We start from the raw sequence: 16,312 nt of genomic DNA on the forward strand, positions 1-16,312 counted from the left end.
CGAGTCATCAATTCGAGGTAACAGCTAAACGTCCTTTTTGGTAATTTTAATGTTTTCGATAGTCGGCAAAAATCTGAGTGTCCCGTCTTTCTTGGCGACCAGCACAACGGGCGAAGCCCATGGACTTTAAGACGGTTGTAAGACATTATCCCGAAGCATTTCGACCACCTGCAGCCGTATCACGTCACGTTCTTTTGCTACAGCCGATAGGGGTGTTGACGGATAGGCCGCTCACTGTCATCAACTAAGATACGATGTTTCGTTATGGATGTCTGTCTGACCTCACAGGTGGTCTCAAAGCAGTCATGAATAGAGTCAAGGATAGTTTCCAAGCGGCGATGCTGATCAGCATTCAAAGCAGGGCTCACGTCAGCCCTAACTGTTCGACTAGGTCCTCGTGAATGTGGTGGTGAAATTCATTTATTAATCTAAATGTACAGAGAGGTGCTCGGGGAGAGGCCCCTAGTGGAGGCGGAGTCCTTCATTCCGGGACCCCGTTCTTCCTGACCGCTGCGCAGGTCCGCCGAACCAGGGCCTGTTGGGCCGATAGTTCCTGGCAGCCGAGCAGAGCCGCCTCTCTGTCCTCTCGGGTAGGGGAAGGGGTGATGGGTGGAGAGAAGGATTTTTCCTGCATGCCCAAACAATGTCAAAGGTGTCGGCCACCTACACACAGAATGTGCAGCGGCCGTCAAAAGAGGAGTCACAGTGCTTCAGAACAGCCGGGAACAGCAGGGTGTTTGTAAAGAACCTAAGGAGAGTTCGTTCGCCAGCTTTACCCAATCCAATCAATCAATCAATCAATTATGTTTATTTTACATCATGACGATGTTGGATGCGCCGACAAAAAGCACTTTGAAAAAACAGGTAGAATAGATATTGGACGATAATTTGACAGACTGTTTTTGTCTCCACCTTTGTGAATAACTGTGACCTTGGCAAACTGCATTTTCTTAGGGAACACTGCGTGTTCAATACAGCTATTGAAAATACATTCTAACACAGGACTAATTACATCAGCGACATATTTTACTGGTGAAATTTCCAGGTCATCAATATCACACGACTTGCTGTTACGCAAAGCTAGAAGACAATTTTTGATTTCGTTCGCATCAGTTGCAGACAAGAAAGAACTGCAAACAACCCGCGAGTCAAGACGCTTCATGTTCATGAAATTGTAGATCACGTCTGCCTGAGACACAAAATAGTTTTTGAAATCATCTGCTAGTCGTTTCCCACTCACTGTTTCATTGTTGACTAAACTTTCAAGTGCACTAGGAACAGTTGTACCTCGATTTAAAATTTTGTTTATGTTTTTCCACACAAGATCGCTCCTTTTTAATAAGTCTTGGTTGAACAGATTTTCCATGTCCTCTTTTTTCGCCCGTCGAAGAACATACGTAACTTTGTTCCGGTATGTTTTAAATTGTTGAAGGTCATCTAGTGACCTGGTTTGGATAAAACGGTTGTAAAGGTCTGTTTTTGTTTCTATTATTTTGAGGTATTCGGCAGTTATCCATGGTTTGCGAGCTTTGCGGGGTTTCTTTGAGGTTACGAGAGGAAAGCTTTGTTCATATATGGATTTAAATATGTTAATAAAGACATTGTAAGCATCTTCTCGGTCCTTGTTTTGCACAACACTCCAGTCAAAATTTGATAGGGCTGCCCTAAAGTAATTTAGTGTGTCATGATTTATGCGTTGGTGTGTAATACTTGGAGGCATACGATTTTTAGTAGAGGGGGGACTCTCGACGACCAGGTATATTGGAAGGTGGTCACTTATGTGGCCATTAATTACTCCAGAGTTCAGGCGATTCGGTGGGGATTAATTAAACAAGACGTCGATTGCTGTCGCTGCTTGTAATCGTGTGGGGACATTTATAACGTTAATGAAGCCATTGCATTCCAATATCGACTCAACCTCTAACTTATTAACTGATTGTGATAGAAAATCCATGTTAATGTCACCCCCTAAAACAAGGTTAAGGTTGTTCTCTGTGACCCATTGGAGGTATTCATCAAGGAAGCTGGCAAAATTTGAGAAGTTGCTTTTTGGAGGTCGGTAAAATACATAAAAGACGTTTCTACCACTTTGTAAGGAGAGTATTTTATAGTCATCATGAGTTAACGTGAAATCGACAAGAAGGCGGCATTTAAATTTGTTTTCTATCGCTATCATCACGCCCCCACCTCGTTTATCAATACTATTTTGCACATATGTAGTGTAGTTTGGCAAATGTAAGGCTTCGCCGCTATTTTGGTACCAAGTTTCAGTAACCATTAAAATGTTGAAGTGGAAGTTAAGTGCAGAAAGGAAAGATTCGAACTCGTCCCCTTTGTTGCGCAGGGACTGTGCGTTGACGTGAAAAAAAGACATGCGGCTCTTTTTCTGAGCAGACGCTGTGTTTACAGCAGATGGCAGGAAGAACTGAGACTTTGTCTTGTTTAAAACGGGGGTGGGGGGGGGGGCAGGTCCACCAGGGGTGCGAAAAGTGCATTTCTGAGCAAGGGCCTAGCCCCTAAAGCAGTGTGTCAAGTGTACTTTCCTTTGAAATGACTATCGCTAATGCGCCATCAGATTTCCTTACCAGTATTTTTCCATTTGTGTGCCAGACATATTTGAAGTCCTGTTGGTTTGCCCATTCCTTCGTTTTTTTCAGCAGTTCGCGGCTCCTTTTGGTCAGGTTCTCAAGCACATGCACTTTGCTACCTTGATTTGCTATCTTATTCCTGTTTGCCCACCACAGGTCCCGGGTTTTTTGTCTTGTGAACCGGCAAATATTAGTTGGAATCTTCTCTGATTTCGAGGGCAGCCGATGTATAGTGTCCATGTCATCACAGGTTAGTTCTGGGAGCTCAATCATAGCAGCGATGGCATTAATTTTTTGCAATAAGTCTTCTTTTTCAGATTGAGGTATTCTATGAAACTGTAGGTTTGTTCGCCTATTCCGCCATTCCAACTCGTCAAGCTGAGTTACCATGGATTCAGTAGGTTCTATTCCTTCTAGTTTTTCAACTCTCTTTCTGATTTCTGTTATATCTTGCTCGTTTTTTTGTACACGGTTAACTAAACCAGTCAGTTGATCAGACATAAATTGCACAGCTGTTTCCATATCGTCAACGGTACGTTTCAGCGGCAATAACACTTCAAGTTTTTTGTCAACGACTTGCAGCATATGCCACATGTTCTGTATGTTTGGCTCTTCTGCAGCTTTCTCAGGCGCATACGCGCTGGATTTTAGTCCTCTGCATTTAGGACACCTCCAGGTTTTCCGATGGTCTTTTTTAGATTTCAGTGTCGCTTCAGACACACTTGCACATTTGCCTACATGAAACACAGTGTGGCATACGCTGCAAGACACGCCATTTTCATCATCTACCCCTGACTGACACTCCGGACATTCTTTATCATCACCAGCCATTGTAACACACTTGGCAGCAGCAGCGGTCAGACAGCCGACTGACAATAGGCATGCAAGAAAAAATAAAAGGGGCGCACCAACCTGCGATAGTACAGGAAGAAATATTAAATCGATGTCGCCGTGACCACTGCCGCTACCAATGTGCCCCGAGATGCCACAGCGCCACTTTTTATCCACGGTCTGGTGGTGGTAGCTCCGCCAAACGGGTCTATCTCTTCTTCGTCGCTGACGGTGATGCAGCTTGCGTCGGCGGAAATCTCGGCGGAATTCTGCGATAGTAAACAGGAAGAAATATTAAATCGATGTCGCCGTGACAGCTGGGTAGCGCCGGTGTTCGGCACGATAGTGCTCAGTAATGTCTTTAAAACAAATGATGATGAATCAACATTTATTAATCCCGAAATAAATCGGTGGTGCACGCAGGCACCAGACGGGGTGGTTCCCTATTTACGGGACCGATATGTTTCCAGCAGCTCCTGGCCCCTGTCCTTCAATGCGAGCTGAATCGGTAAGGCAGGGCTGGATAACAAGGTCTCCCATCGCTCAAGGGGCTGGGGATTGGGGGTGTTGGCGGGAAGGGGAGGAGGGGGTCTTGAGTTTTGTGCACTCTGCCAAGACGTGCGGCAGGGTGCCCAGGACAGAGCGTATCGTGTTCCGCAGGGTATAGGCGGTTCATCAGTACGGGATGCGCAAGCGATCCCGCCTGCGCTCGACGCAGGATTGTCTGTTGCTGCCTGGTGAGTTTGGGGTGCGGTTCTGGCAGTCTGCACCTTTCCTCGCGGTACATCCGGGTAATGTCCCGAAAGCTGGTGACCGGGTGCGATAGCTCTTCCGGCTCGTGCTCGGCCGGGATGAACATTTCTCGGGCATGGTAGTCGGCGATGATGTTGCCTGCTACCTGCGAGTGAGCCGGGACCCACACGAGCTCTATGGCTCTTCCTGGAGGCTTGCACATGGATAGAATGGATCGGGCCGCGGAGGAGATTACCCCCCTGCGCAAGCTTCCGTAGGCTGTCTTTGAGTCGGTGACCACGTTGTCCACGCTCGGCTGTGCAAGTGCAAAGGCCACGGCCGCTTCTTCGGCAACTGCGGGGTCTGTTGTCTTCAGGGACGCGCTAACGATCAGCCTGTCTTTTGACGTAACTACCACCGCTGCACGGTCATTGTGTTTTCGGAGCGAGGCATCCGCGTAGAGGCCCCTGGGGTTCTCTTCCAGCTTCCGGGCTATGGCTTTGCCCCGCGTGGTGCGCTTCTCGTCGTCCTTGCCCGGCGTCATGTTTCGGGAAGCGGTTCGGTCTGAATATTCGTCTTCCAGTCCTCCGGAAGCGCCGCCTTGATAGGAACTGGCTCGATCTGCCATCCCATCTTGCGTAGGACGGCTCGTCCATGTTCAGTGTGACTGAGCCGGATTCTCTGAGTAGAGAGGTGGGCTTCGATGAGCTCCTCCACCGGGTTGTGGGCGCCCATGTTTAGAAGTCTTTGCGTGGACGAGTATATGGGCATGCCCAGTGCTTGCTTCGTCGCCTTACGAATCATCGTGTTTAGGGTGTCCCTATTCGCCTTTGTCAGCTGGAGATACGTGCCTGAATAGGTAACCCGCGGCACTACGAACGCGCGTACCAGGCACGTGGCATCATCCTCTTTAAGGCCTCGGTTTCGGTTAGATACCCTCCGAAGCATACTAAGTATCTGCTCGGTTGTAGTCTTGACCTTTGCGACGGCGGCGTGTGCCTTCCCGTCGCTGTGAAGTAGTAGGCCGAGAATCCTAACCTGCTGTGTTGGCTTGATGACCGTTCCGTCGATAGTGATGATCACGTTCGGCGGCAGCTCCTCCTTAGATTTTTCCGGTTGGATCTTGAGCAGCTCTGATTTCTGGGGAGCACAGCTAGTCCGCACGACTTTGCGTACTCGTGCACGGTCGTTGCTGCCAGCTGCAAGGCTTCCTCCATCGAGGCATCAGACCCGGCTCGGGTAGTTCACACCGTAATATCGTCGGCATAGAACGCGTGGTAAACGCCGTCTATTTGCTTGAGTAGATCGGGCAGGGGCAGGAGGGCCAAATTGAAGAGCAGGGGCGACAAAACCATTCCCTGAGTAGTGCCCCTATCACCGAGCTCGACAGGGTCCGACTTCTCCTCCCCTATCCTGATGGTCGCCGTTCGGTTTGACAGAAAATATTTTATGTAGCCGAGTGTCTTTTGACCACAAATGGTCTTGTTCAGACTCTGCAAGACGCTCACGTGGGACACGTTGTCAAACGCTCCCTTCAGGTCGAGGGCGAGTATCCCGCGCGGCGCGTGCCTCGTTGCGAACTTGACGACCAGTTCGTGGATTTGGATCAATACGTCTTGGGTGCTGAGATGTTGTCTAAAGCCGTACATCGTCTCCGGCATCTGATCTGTTTCTTCTAGGCGCTTCTGCAGCCTGCGAAGGACCATGCGCTCCATCACCTTCCCCACGCAGGACGTGAGGGAGATGGACCGCATGTTGTCGATCGTGAGGGCCTTGCCGGACTTTGGAATGAAACGGACCTCAGCATCCTTCCATTCCTTCGGCAACCGTGAGCTCGTCCAGGCTTCGTTGATGTGCTTTAGGAGGTCGCGGGCCGCTGTACCGCTCATGTTACAGAGAAGTTTGTAAGTTATGGCGTCCCTGCCGGGTGCAATTCTCTTGTTATTGTCATCTGTCGCTGCCCACAGTTCCATCATGGTAAACGGCTGGTCCTTCGTACCTCTCGGGAACCGGGTACTGGCCTTTGTCTTTAGGTACTTCGCCTTCAGATCTTCAAGGCGTCTGCGGCCGTCTCCCTTTTACGTGTTCAATACTCAGATGAGGTTGCGATTCGTCGCAGTGTTGCTACTCAGCGAGTCGATCAGATGCCTAAAGAGACACCACGTCTTCCCCGTCGAGAGCTTTCTCTGTATGCCGTCGCAGGTCTTCAGCCAATTTTCCCTACATAGTTTGGCCGCATACTGGGGGGCGATCTCTTTGTTCAATACTACTATACTCTTGGCCAGCTTTCTTTTGTGTCTCTGACGTTTCCACCGCCGCGTTAACGAGCATCCGGGCCGCCCACATGTGGGTCCGTCTGGCATCCACTTACAGTGTCTGCGACGTCGTTGCGATTTCTTGGGTAAATTTTTCGAGGGCCTTCTTCTGGTCTCTCGCCCATTGGACGTAGGTCTGTTGTGTTTCGGATTTACCGATTTTTCCTCGGGCGCCTCTACTTGTTCTTGGGTAAACTTTCTCATCTTGTCCCAATCCGTGATCCCTGCTGTCCCCAGCACAGCCCGATATCGGGTGCCTCGGATCGTGATGCCGATCACGCTGTGTTCAGACCCCAGGTACACTTCTTCGCTTCTCCAGGAGACGTCTAGCGTGGCCGATAACCACGACAAGTCTGGCGTGGTGTCCATCGCGACACTTTTGCCTCCATTGCTTTGGCCAGTGCTTTTCCTCTCTTGGACTGGAATTGATAACCCTACGTTGCGTGAGGGGCATTAAAGTCGCCGAGAATCAGGAGCGGCCTGGTCCCCGCCAATACTTTCGCCTGGCTCACGACGCGGTCAAATCGTACTGCCGTTGTGACGGCCGGCAGTACTCGCTCATTACAAATAAACTGCCCGAGCTGCCAATTTCTCCCGCATGAATTTCGACGAGCGTGTGCTCGCATCCGCCCTGCGCCGTGACATGTTGAGTTGCCGCCACGTTGCTGTAGACGAGCACCGCTGTTCCGTTCTCCGTGGGGTCCGTGTAAGTGACGTGCCCCGGGAGTCTTGGTTTCCCGTTTGTTTCCTGTAGAGCAATTACATCGGGCTTGTTTTCTTGCCCGTCAATGTGTAACGTTATTTCCGCTTTTTTGCTGCGAATCTCGTGTCTCGTGGAAGTTCCATTGGTAAATTATGATGGTTCCCCCCCCTCCCCCGGTCTTCTCCTTGTGCTTTTTACCTGGCTTCTGCATCATCGTTTCCGAACGCCTTGAGTCGACTGCGCCTTTTCGCGATCGCGTCTTTGATTTTTTCGGCCCGCTCCTTTTTCAGGGACGCGAAGTGGTTCCTCACCGATGTTGAGAGTAGCTTTGACCCTAGGCGCTTGTGCCTCACTGACGGCCTGTGAGGCAGTAAAGCAGCTGAATGGGCTAGTTGGTTTTGCATCTTGGTGAAAAAACAGCGCACAAGCAGACACTGTCACCGTTGCAATCATAAACCTGCCTGCATACCCGACCTTCACGGCTGCAAAATCCTGGCACGAAACAAGTGCACAATAACAAGGGAAATTATCGAGGCTAGGGCGATAGCAAAAGCGGAGGACTCATGTGTTAGCACCCCGTCTATCCTTCTTTCAACAAAAGAGATGGAATTCTTGGATATGCAACGTTAAGCGATGATTTTGGATGCTGGCTTCTTATCCGCCTTTTATGTGCTGTTTATATGTTTTTTGAATGCTGTATGCTGTGCTGTATATATTTCGCCATGCTTCTCAATAAAACCTCAGTTGCTAGTTCAGCGCTTGTCCCCTTCTTTCTGTCTGTGTCTGCTTGTGCGCTGTTTTTTTCACCAAGCTGTGAGGCAGACTCGACAGCTTCGAGGAGGGCGTCCATTTGGCCTAGCCTTTCTTTAATTTTGGAAATTGCGGCCAAAATTGCTATCAGCTCTCCTTCTCGTCGGATCTGTGCCGTTGCCGCGGTCGTGATCTGTGCGGTCGCCGCTACCTCTCCTGTCACGGGGCTCTCTTCAGCGTCCATCGCCTCTTGATTACTTGATGTACGTTGCGTGGCCTCAGCGTCTTCCTCCGCCCGCCCTATGCGGGGTGAGGGGGGTCCCTCCGCGGCACCTATGCAAGCCTGCGGCGTTGTTTGCCGCCGTGCTGTTGTTTTCAGGTGTTTCATTTGCCAAGCGGCCGTTACTCGCCAGCGTTTCGATCTTATTTATAAGGGATATTATTCAGACCGCACAAATTCGGGCGCTTGTGAATAAGATCTTTAAAACGAAGAAGAGGGCTGTGGTCTGGGTTAAGGTCCTCCCAAGAAACGCATGGTGCCCGGTAAGTGAGCGCATGGGCTGCCTCATGAGCAGCTTCGTTACCTGGCATGCCTTGGTGGCCGGGGACCCATATGATTGAACGATCAGTTGGATCGTGGTCGCGAGTACTGTGGTGAAGAATTTGGTGAGCAGTTGGAGTGATCCAACCAAACTCATAGTTACGACAGGCTCCGCAAGAGTCTGTGAGGATGAATTTAGACTCGGGATGGGATGTTGCGAGGGCGATCGCTAACTCCTCCGCTTGAGTTGAGCTGGGCGCTCTACACGAGAGGCCGTCCACATGTTATCTCTCGTGTATGACTGCAGCAGTGCACCATTACCCACTGGAGTGGTAGGGATCGACCTGCAATGCCGACATAGAAGACGTGTTTCTTTGAGCCATAGTAGCGGTTCAGGGCATCCTCCTGCGCCTGGCGCTAGCCAGTGTAGTCCTCCTTGTTTATCTTAGTCGGAAGAGGTCGAACGTAGAGGGCGCGTCTCCACAGTTTGTGGCACTCGAATTTGTTCCAACGTATGGTGGTCATGTTTGATATGTAACCAGTCCAAGAGGCGGTGCCCAGACACAGTCTGAGCGACACGCGTGTATTGGTTAACGAGATGAGCCTCGCGAAGTTCCTCATAGGTGTTCACGATTCACAACGCGAGCAGTCACGCGTTAGAAGTGAAAATCGGGAGATCGAGGGCCCTCTTGAAAATTTTGCGGACTACAACCTCCAAGCAATCTCCGTCATTTTGCGTTTCGGAGAATCTCGAATATCACAAATTCAGACTTGGACGGGAAGCACTGGAGGCCTCAGTATGTAGCATAGTGGTCTACTGCGCTCGCCACTGCTTGCAGGCATTCCTCCATTTCCCGCAGTACCCCAGATGGTGGTGTCATCGGGGCACAGTGCATGCTGAACTCCGCCGACACCCGTCAGCTGTGTCGGGAGGTGCATTTTGGCAATATTAAAGAGAAGCGAGGACAACACAGCGCCTTGTGGCGTGCCCCGCGTTCCCATCTCAAACGGGTCGTACTTTGTCTCTTGTATGCGTATATAGTCCAAGCGGTCTGTTAACAAATGTTTGATGTAGTTGAATGTACGAGGACCGCAGTCGGTCTCGCTAAGATGTTTTAATATGACGCCGTGTTTACCATTATCGAACGCAGCCTTCAGATCAGGTACTAGGACTATCTCGTCATTGTGTGGGTGTTATACGTGTTCCAGAACCTCGCGATGAAGCTGTAAAAAGATGTCTTGTGTAGACTTATGAGACAGGAAGCTGAATATGGTGCCGGCGAAGGTGTTCTTGCTCTCGAAATATTCCGAGAAGCGGTCACGGACCGTCGTTTCCATCAGTTCTCCTACGCATTAGGTGAGGTAAATTGGCCGGAGGTTGTCTGTGTTTACCGGTTTCCGTGCCTTCGGGATAAACGTTGGCAATGATCTCTTCCAATCGGGTGGCAACGAATAGTTGCTGGTCCAAATGGCGTTGATATATTCAAGTATCATTTCGTATGCCCGATCGGGGAGGTTTGCCAACCGTTTGACTGTGACGTTATCCCTCCCTGGCGCAATCCCCCTGCGCATTTTGTCGAGAGCGGCGCGAAGGTCGTGGTCGCGACCCGCGATCCTTAGCGCTGCGCTAAAGATGTTAGAAAAACTGATGTTTTTGAGTTTTGGGGGGCAGTAGATATTGTCACATAGTGGTGACGGCAGTCGAAGCAGCGATGAAGACGGACGAAAGGGTCTTCTAAAATAAAACTGTTTATTGGGCTGACTTGCACCCAAAATGGACTGAATCACTCGGTGGCGGCGAAGCGACAAGCCTTCTCGGCGGTCGTCGAACAGAATGCCCGCCGCTGTAGGCCGTGCTCAATTTAAAGCTAATAGCGCACTTTCTAGATAAAGCGTGCAAAGTTACTAGAACATTCCAGAACAGCGTAGAATCAGCTCTGCCTGGCTGCGACAAATCGAGATAAATCTAGTCGCGTCTCGCGTCGCAAAGAAAGCGATAAGGTGGTGTGGCGGCAGATTTGAAAAACGAACACTGCAAATATTCGCGGCACCGACCCGATGCATTAAAGCAAGAAGCATCGACCGGATGTATTAAAACAAATAATGCGACTAGTAAGAGAAAAAAAACGAATTGTGCGAAAATAGAGCATAGAAATGCAGCGGCCTTTAGCGAGCATAATACGGCTTCAGACGGACTACATAGACAACTTCTTGTCGTACGCGGCGTCGCTAGGATGCAGTCATTGCGTCAGGGACGACTTCATAATCCAGTTCACCTAGCCGACGAAGAACCTTGTACGGGCCGAAATAGCGGCGCAAAAGCTTTTCATTCAATCCACGGCGGCGAATGGGCGTCCACACCCAGACTTTGTCTCCTGGCTTGTATTCCGCGTTGCGTCTTCGTAGGTTGTAGCGTCTGGCGTCGGACCGCTGCTGATCTTTGATCCGTAATCGGGCAGGCCTTCGAGGTTCTTCTGCGCGTTGAAGGTAGGCGGCAACGTCGACGTTCCCTTCTTCTGTAACGTTGGGCAGCATGGCGTGTACCTTGGTCGTGGCCTCCCTGCCATGGACGAGTCTAAAAGGCGTCATCTGTGTGGTCTCCTGCACTGCGGTGTTGTAGACGAAGACGACGTAAGGCAGGATGACATCCCAGGTTTTGTGTTCGGCATCGACATACATGGCGAGCATATCGGAGATGGTTTTGTTTAGGCGCTCGGTCAGTCTGTTGGTCAGCGGATGGTATGAAGTTGTCCTCCGGTGGCTGGTTTGGCTGTAGCGCAGGATGGCTTGCGTTAGTTCCGCCGTTAATGCTGTTCCTCTGTCCGTGATGAGCACATCGGGGGCGCCGTGTCGAAGAAGAATGCAATCCACGAAAAATTTGGCGACTTACATACATACATACAAGTTTTATTCTCCACAAAGAAGTGGAAGGATGCGGAGGGAAAAGCCGTACGTTTGTGGCTTGAAAAATCCTCCGCCCCCTTACAGTGCATACAGCAGCAGAGCGGGACAATACACTTTTTTTTGTTGCAAAGAGGAAAAAAATAAAAAATAAACAGCACTATATCGCATCACAAAATAAAATAAGCCTAAATAGGAGTTTTAATAGAACACTGGGTTTGCCAGCGTTGTCCTGGACTCCTGGAAAAACATTTTTTTTTGAAAAGTAAACAATGCAATGTAATTGAACATAAAGATAGACCTGTGCATTCATTCACAAAAAAGAGTATGAATAGCAAAATATTTGTACATATTTGGAAGAGACATATTGGATATATCAGCGCCTTCTTTTTCTGCAGCATTCAATAATCGCGGAAGGTTATACCGGAGTGTTTGTTGTTCATAGGCAGTACGACATTTTGGAACTTTCCATCGTTCTGGAGTTCTGGTGCTGTAGATGGGATAATTGGGTTTTAGTTCTGCCATTTCAGTAAAAATTGTACTCTCTCGTTGGACACTTAAACGGTACTGCCTGCATAATTTGTATTCGTAAATATTTCTTACTTTCAATAAATTAAGCGAAGCAAGGATATCTGAAGGAGGCGCTGTGTATTCAACGTTTTCAATTATTCGTACTATTTTTTTCTGTAGCCTTTCAAGCTTCAACAGATTAGTTTTTGTTGATGTTCCCCAGACTAAATGAGAGTAGTTTAGGTGGGAAACAAAGAGAGCGTTATAGACCATTAGTTTAACTTTTTTTGGAAGAGTATAGCGGTTGCGATTTAAAATTCCAGTTATGCAGCTCAGTTTGCTGATTAGACTGTTTACATGATCATTCCATTGTAAAGATGAAGTAAAATATACCCCTAACACGTTGACAGTATCTACCACATCAATGGCTGCGGATCTAAACATTACGTTTCCTTGTAACGAAATTTGTTTACTTTTTGGTCGAAAAATTACCACCTTTGTTTTGTTTGCGTTAAGTTTTAATTGATTGCTGGAAATCCACGAGTCCAATTTGCCCAGAAAAATATTTGCTTTAGTAATTCCTTCAGCTTCAGAACGTGATGGCACCAAAGCACTCGTGTCGTCGGCATATATAACTATCTTGGTATCTGAGCACATGTGTACAATATCGTTAATGTACAAATTAAATAGGACAGGGCCTAAAATGCTACCCTGTGGGAGTCCTGAAATTATTTTTTTTTCTGTGAGAAATGAAACCATTTATGTCGACATATTGAAATCTATTTGATAGATAACTTTGGAGCAGGGCCAAAACATGTCCCCGGATACCATAATGATGCAGTTTTTCAAAAAGGATAGTATGACTAATATAATCGAAAGCTTGGCTAAAATCAACAAAAATACCGATAACAATACATTTCTCTTCAAAATGTTTTAGAATATATTCCTTATGGTACAACAGCGCCAGCTCTGTATACCTGTCTCTTCTAAAGCCATATTGCGAAGTAGTTATTATATTATGCTTGTTGCAGAAGCGCGATATTCGATCTAGGATGATTTTCTCGAGACCTTTCGAAAAGGCAGGAAGAATTGACACCGGTCTGTAGTTAGATACATCATTTTTATCACGTTTCTTATATAAGGCTGTCACACGGGCGACTTGCATTTTTGTTGGAAAAACAGCTGTAGAAATGCAGAGATTAAAAATATGCGCTAGAATGGGGCTGATTATACGTATCACATACTTGACAGGCCTTATTTGTATACCATCTGCATCAACACTATGAGAATTATTTAAACTCAAAAAAAGAGAACACACTTCATTTGCATCTGTTGGTTCAAAAAATATAGTGCTAGAGTTTTTCTGCCCTAAAGTTTTGTATGATGTTATCTGGTTTTTAGTAAAATCTCTGTTAACAAAGTAGTCATTAAATATATTTACCATTTCTTCTCCTTTTAATAATTGTCCTTCGTGAAAAACTTCAACTATCTGTTTATTCTCGCTCCGACCCATCAGTGCATTTATGTTATTCCACATTAAGTCAGTGCGCTTTACGTTGGAACCGAACATTTTCTGATAGTACAGTTCTCTTGCTTTTCTTAGCTGCTTAGTCAAGTCATTACGAAATTTTTTGAACGTAGCGAGATCAGATGCTGTACGAGTTCGCATAAATGTTTTAAACAGACGTTCTTTCTTTTCAATCTTCTTCAATAGGTACTTTGTCACCCAAGGTTTTCGACATCTCTTATTACCCGTGTGGCGTTGGAATACGAAGTGAGGTTGGTATACCGAAAGAAACAAACTCAAAAAGGCATCATAAGCTACGTTCGCATTTGTTGCCTGAAGGACGTTGTCCCAACAAACTGTTTCCAACTCATGATAAAAAGCTTCTAAGAGGGTAGGTGTAACATGTTGAAAAAGATTAAACACTTTATGGTGGAAGTTTCCCCGAGTACTAAATTTTATGCTACAAAACACAGGCAAGTGATCACTAATAGGGTAAGTAAGAACACCGGAACTGACAAGGTTAGCATCATAATTTGTTATTACTAAATCTAGAATTGTTTGCGTGGACGACGTTAGTCGTGTGGGAGAAACAACATGGTTTATACAGCCATTAGATAGCAATACATTTTCAAAATCTGTTTTCTTCATACTATTGCTACTCATATCAACAATAAAATCACCGGCAAGTATCACATTTTATCTGTTTTGGTTAACAAATGACAATAAATTATCTAAAAACAGAAAAACTTCAAGAAGAGAACCATCCGGAGGGCGATAACAAGTTGCAATTACAGCGTCTTTGATTTGCAGACAAATAATCTCAAAATTATCTGTGACAAGAGAATTCTGAAAGCAAGGCAGGCTGTAACAGAGAGCTTACTAGCACAGACACACCACCACCGCGACGAGTAGTTCTGCTAACAGAAAAAGTTGTCATATTAGGAAGGTCAAAAGTGTCACAACTGCTTGTTTGCCATGTCTCTGTTATCATCAGAACATCAAAACAATTCTCAAGCTTTTTTAACAAGGATTCTAGTTCAGCAACCTTGTTAAATACAGACTGTGCATTTAAGTGAAAACAACGAAGATAACCTTGTGTCTGACCACCAAGCTCTCTTAAGAGTTCTTCTAAGGTAACGTGCCCTAGGTGCGCCATTTCAAGATAAGGGTCACGGGTTTCCGACTACACGAAAAGGCATTTAGCTAACAAGTGTGGAGAGGTCACTTACGCTCTTAATAACCTTAGCGCCATCGCCACTCCTTCTACGCACCAAAATTTTCCCGTTGACGTGCCACACATATGCAAAGCCAGCCTGTTTAGCCCACTCTTTTGTGGCTTGCAACAACACTCTCGAATAGTTGGTCATGTTTTCTGTGATGTACACTGAGTCGCCTTTTTCCTTAAGAACCACCCTTTTCTGCAGCCAAGCGTCTCGAAGATCCTGCCTCACAAAACGGGCGATCACACTTTTTGTCTTTCCTGGTTTCGCAGACATCCTATGAAGTGCGAGGGTGTCCGCCTCAGTGAGATGGTTCATGCCAATTTTGTCTGCCACTTCGTTGACTTTTGACAAGAGGTCCTCTCCTGCCGCCTCAGGAATGTCATGAATCTCAATGTTCAAGCGCCTGCTGCGCCATTCTATGTCATGGACACTGAGTTGTAACTGAGTTATATCTTTTGAGCCAGCATCTCTCTCCAGCTTGCCAATTCTGCCTTTAATTCCTTTGATTTCCTTATCCTGCGTATCAAAACGCTCTTTTATAGTGGCAAACTCTTCATGCAGCATCTGGATTGAGCTCTCTACTGCATCTAGCTTTTCGGTAAGAGGGAGAAGGGAAGTCAATTTCCTGTTCATTTCCACAATAAGAACTTTCAGGTCGGGATCCGTATTAGAGTCACCGTTTGAGGCATCACCCTTTCCTCGTTTACACGCTTCACACTTCCAAGCCTTCTTAGTCGACCCTCGTTTTGAAGCAAATGTCGTTTCACTCATGCCTGAACATATCGCGCCATGAAAACGAAATTCACACTCACTGCATGTGATAGCGTTATCGTCATTCTTTAGCTTTTCGCGACATTTGCAACACCGATTCATGGTGACCAATATCGACTAGCAAGTTGGCAGCAGCGGCAGATAGCTAAGCAACATGCACGAACTTAATATGAAGAGGTTTGACCAACCTGTAAAACACAGCGAAGAACGGATTATTCCACGTCCGACCCGCTCCGCCGCTGCTGCCAAAGTGCTTGGCGAAGTACGCCCCCCGTTGCAAAAGTTTCCACAGCTTTCGTCAAAGCCGTCGGCTCCCGTTGATTGGCTCCGTCTCGCTGATATGGAAACGATGCTTGAGAACGGTGTTTGAATTCAGTCTTCCCAAGGAAAACCGGCCACGGTGAGATTCTTGTCCGAAGCACCGCGTAAACACTGCAGCATCTGCGACTGTAAAACACAGCGAAGAACGGATTGTTCCACGTCCGACCTGCTCCGCCGCTGCTGCCAAAGTGCCTGGCGAAGTACGCCCCCCGTTGCAAAAGTTTCCACAGCTTTCGTCACAGCCGTCGGCTCCCGTTGATTGGCTCCGTCTCGCTGATATGGAAACGATGCTTGAGAACGGTGTTTGAATTGAGTCTTCCCAAGGAAAACCGGCCACGGTGAGATTCTTGTCCGAAGCACCGCGGAAACACTGCAGCATCTGCGACTGTAAAACACAGCGAAGAACGGATTATTCCACGTCCGACCCGCTCCGCCGCTGCTGCTCCTGTTCCGTTCGGTAGGGCTTTCGCCTCGGCGCAGTGGGTCAGGTAGTCGGTCGCTATGATTATCCACTTATTTCCAGATGTTGACGTTGAAAAAGGGCCAAGCAAGTCCGTGCCGATCTGCTGAAAGGGCCTTTAGGGAGGTTCAATGGGGTTCAGAAATCCGGCTGGCCGTG

General features: G+C 47.6%; 1 long non-coding RNA gene across 1 annotated transcript; it reads right to left on the bottom strand.

Annotated features, from left to right (window-relative positions):
* Positions 1-508: 508 nt before the first annotated feature.
* LOC144111241 (uncharacterized) lies at positions 509-15,644 on the bottom strand. Its single transcript, XR_013310009.1, has 3 exons — positions 15,561-15,644; positions 3,501-3,688; positions 509-628 (listed from the first exon to the last, which is right to left on the bottom strand). It is a non-coding gene; the product is annotated as an uncharacterized LOC144111241 (long non-coding RNA).
* Positions 15,645-16,312: the final 668 nt, after the last annotated feature.

The sequence above is a fragment of the Amblyomma americanum genome, chromosome 11, assembly GCF_052857255.1.
Source record: "Amblyomma americanum isolate KBUSLIRL-KWMA chromosome 11, ASM5285725v1, whole genome shotgun sequence".
In the NCBI taxonomy this organism is placed as follows: Eukaryota; Metazoa; Arthropoda; class Arachnida; order Ixodida; family Ixodidae; genus Amblyomma; species Amblyomma americanum.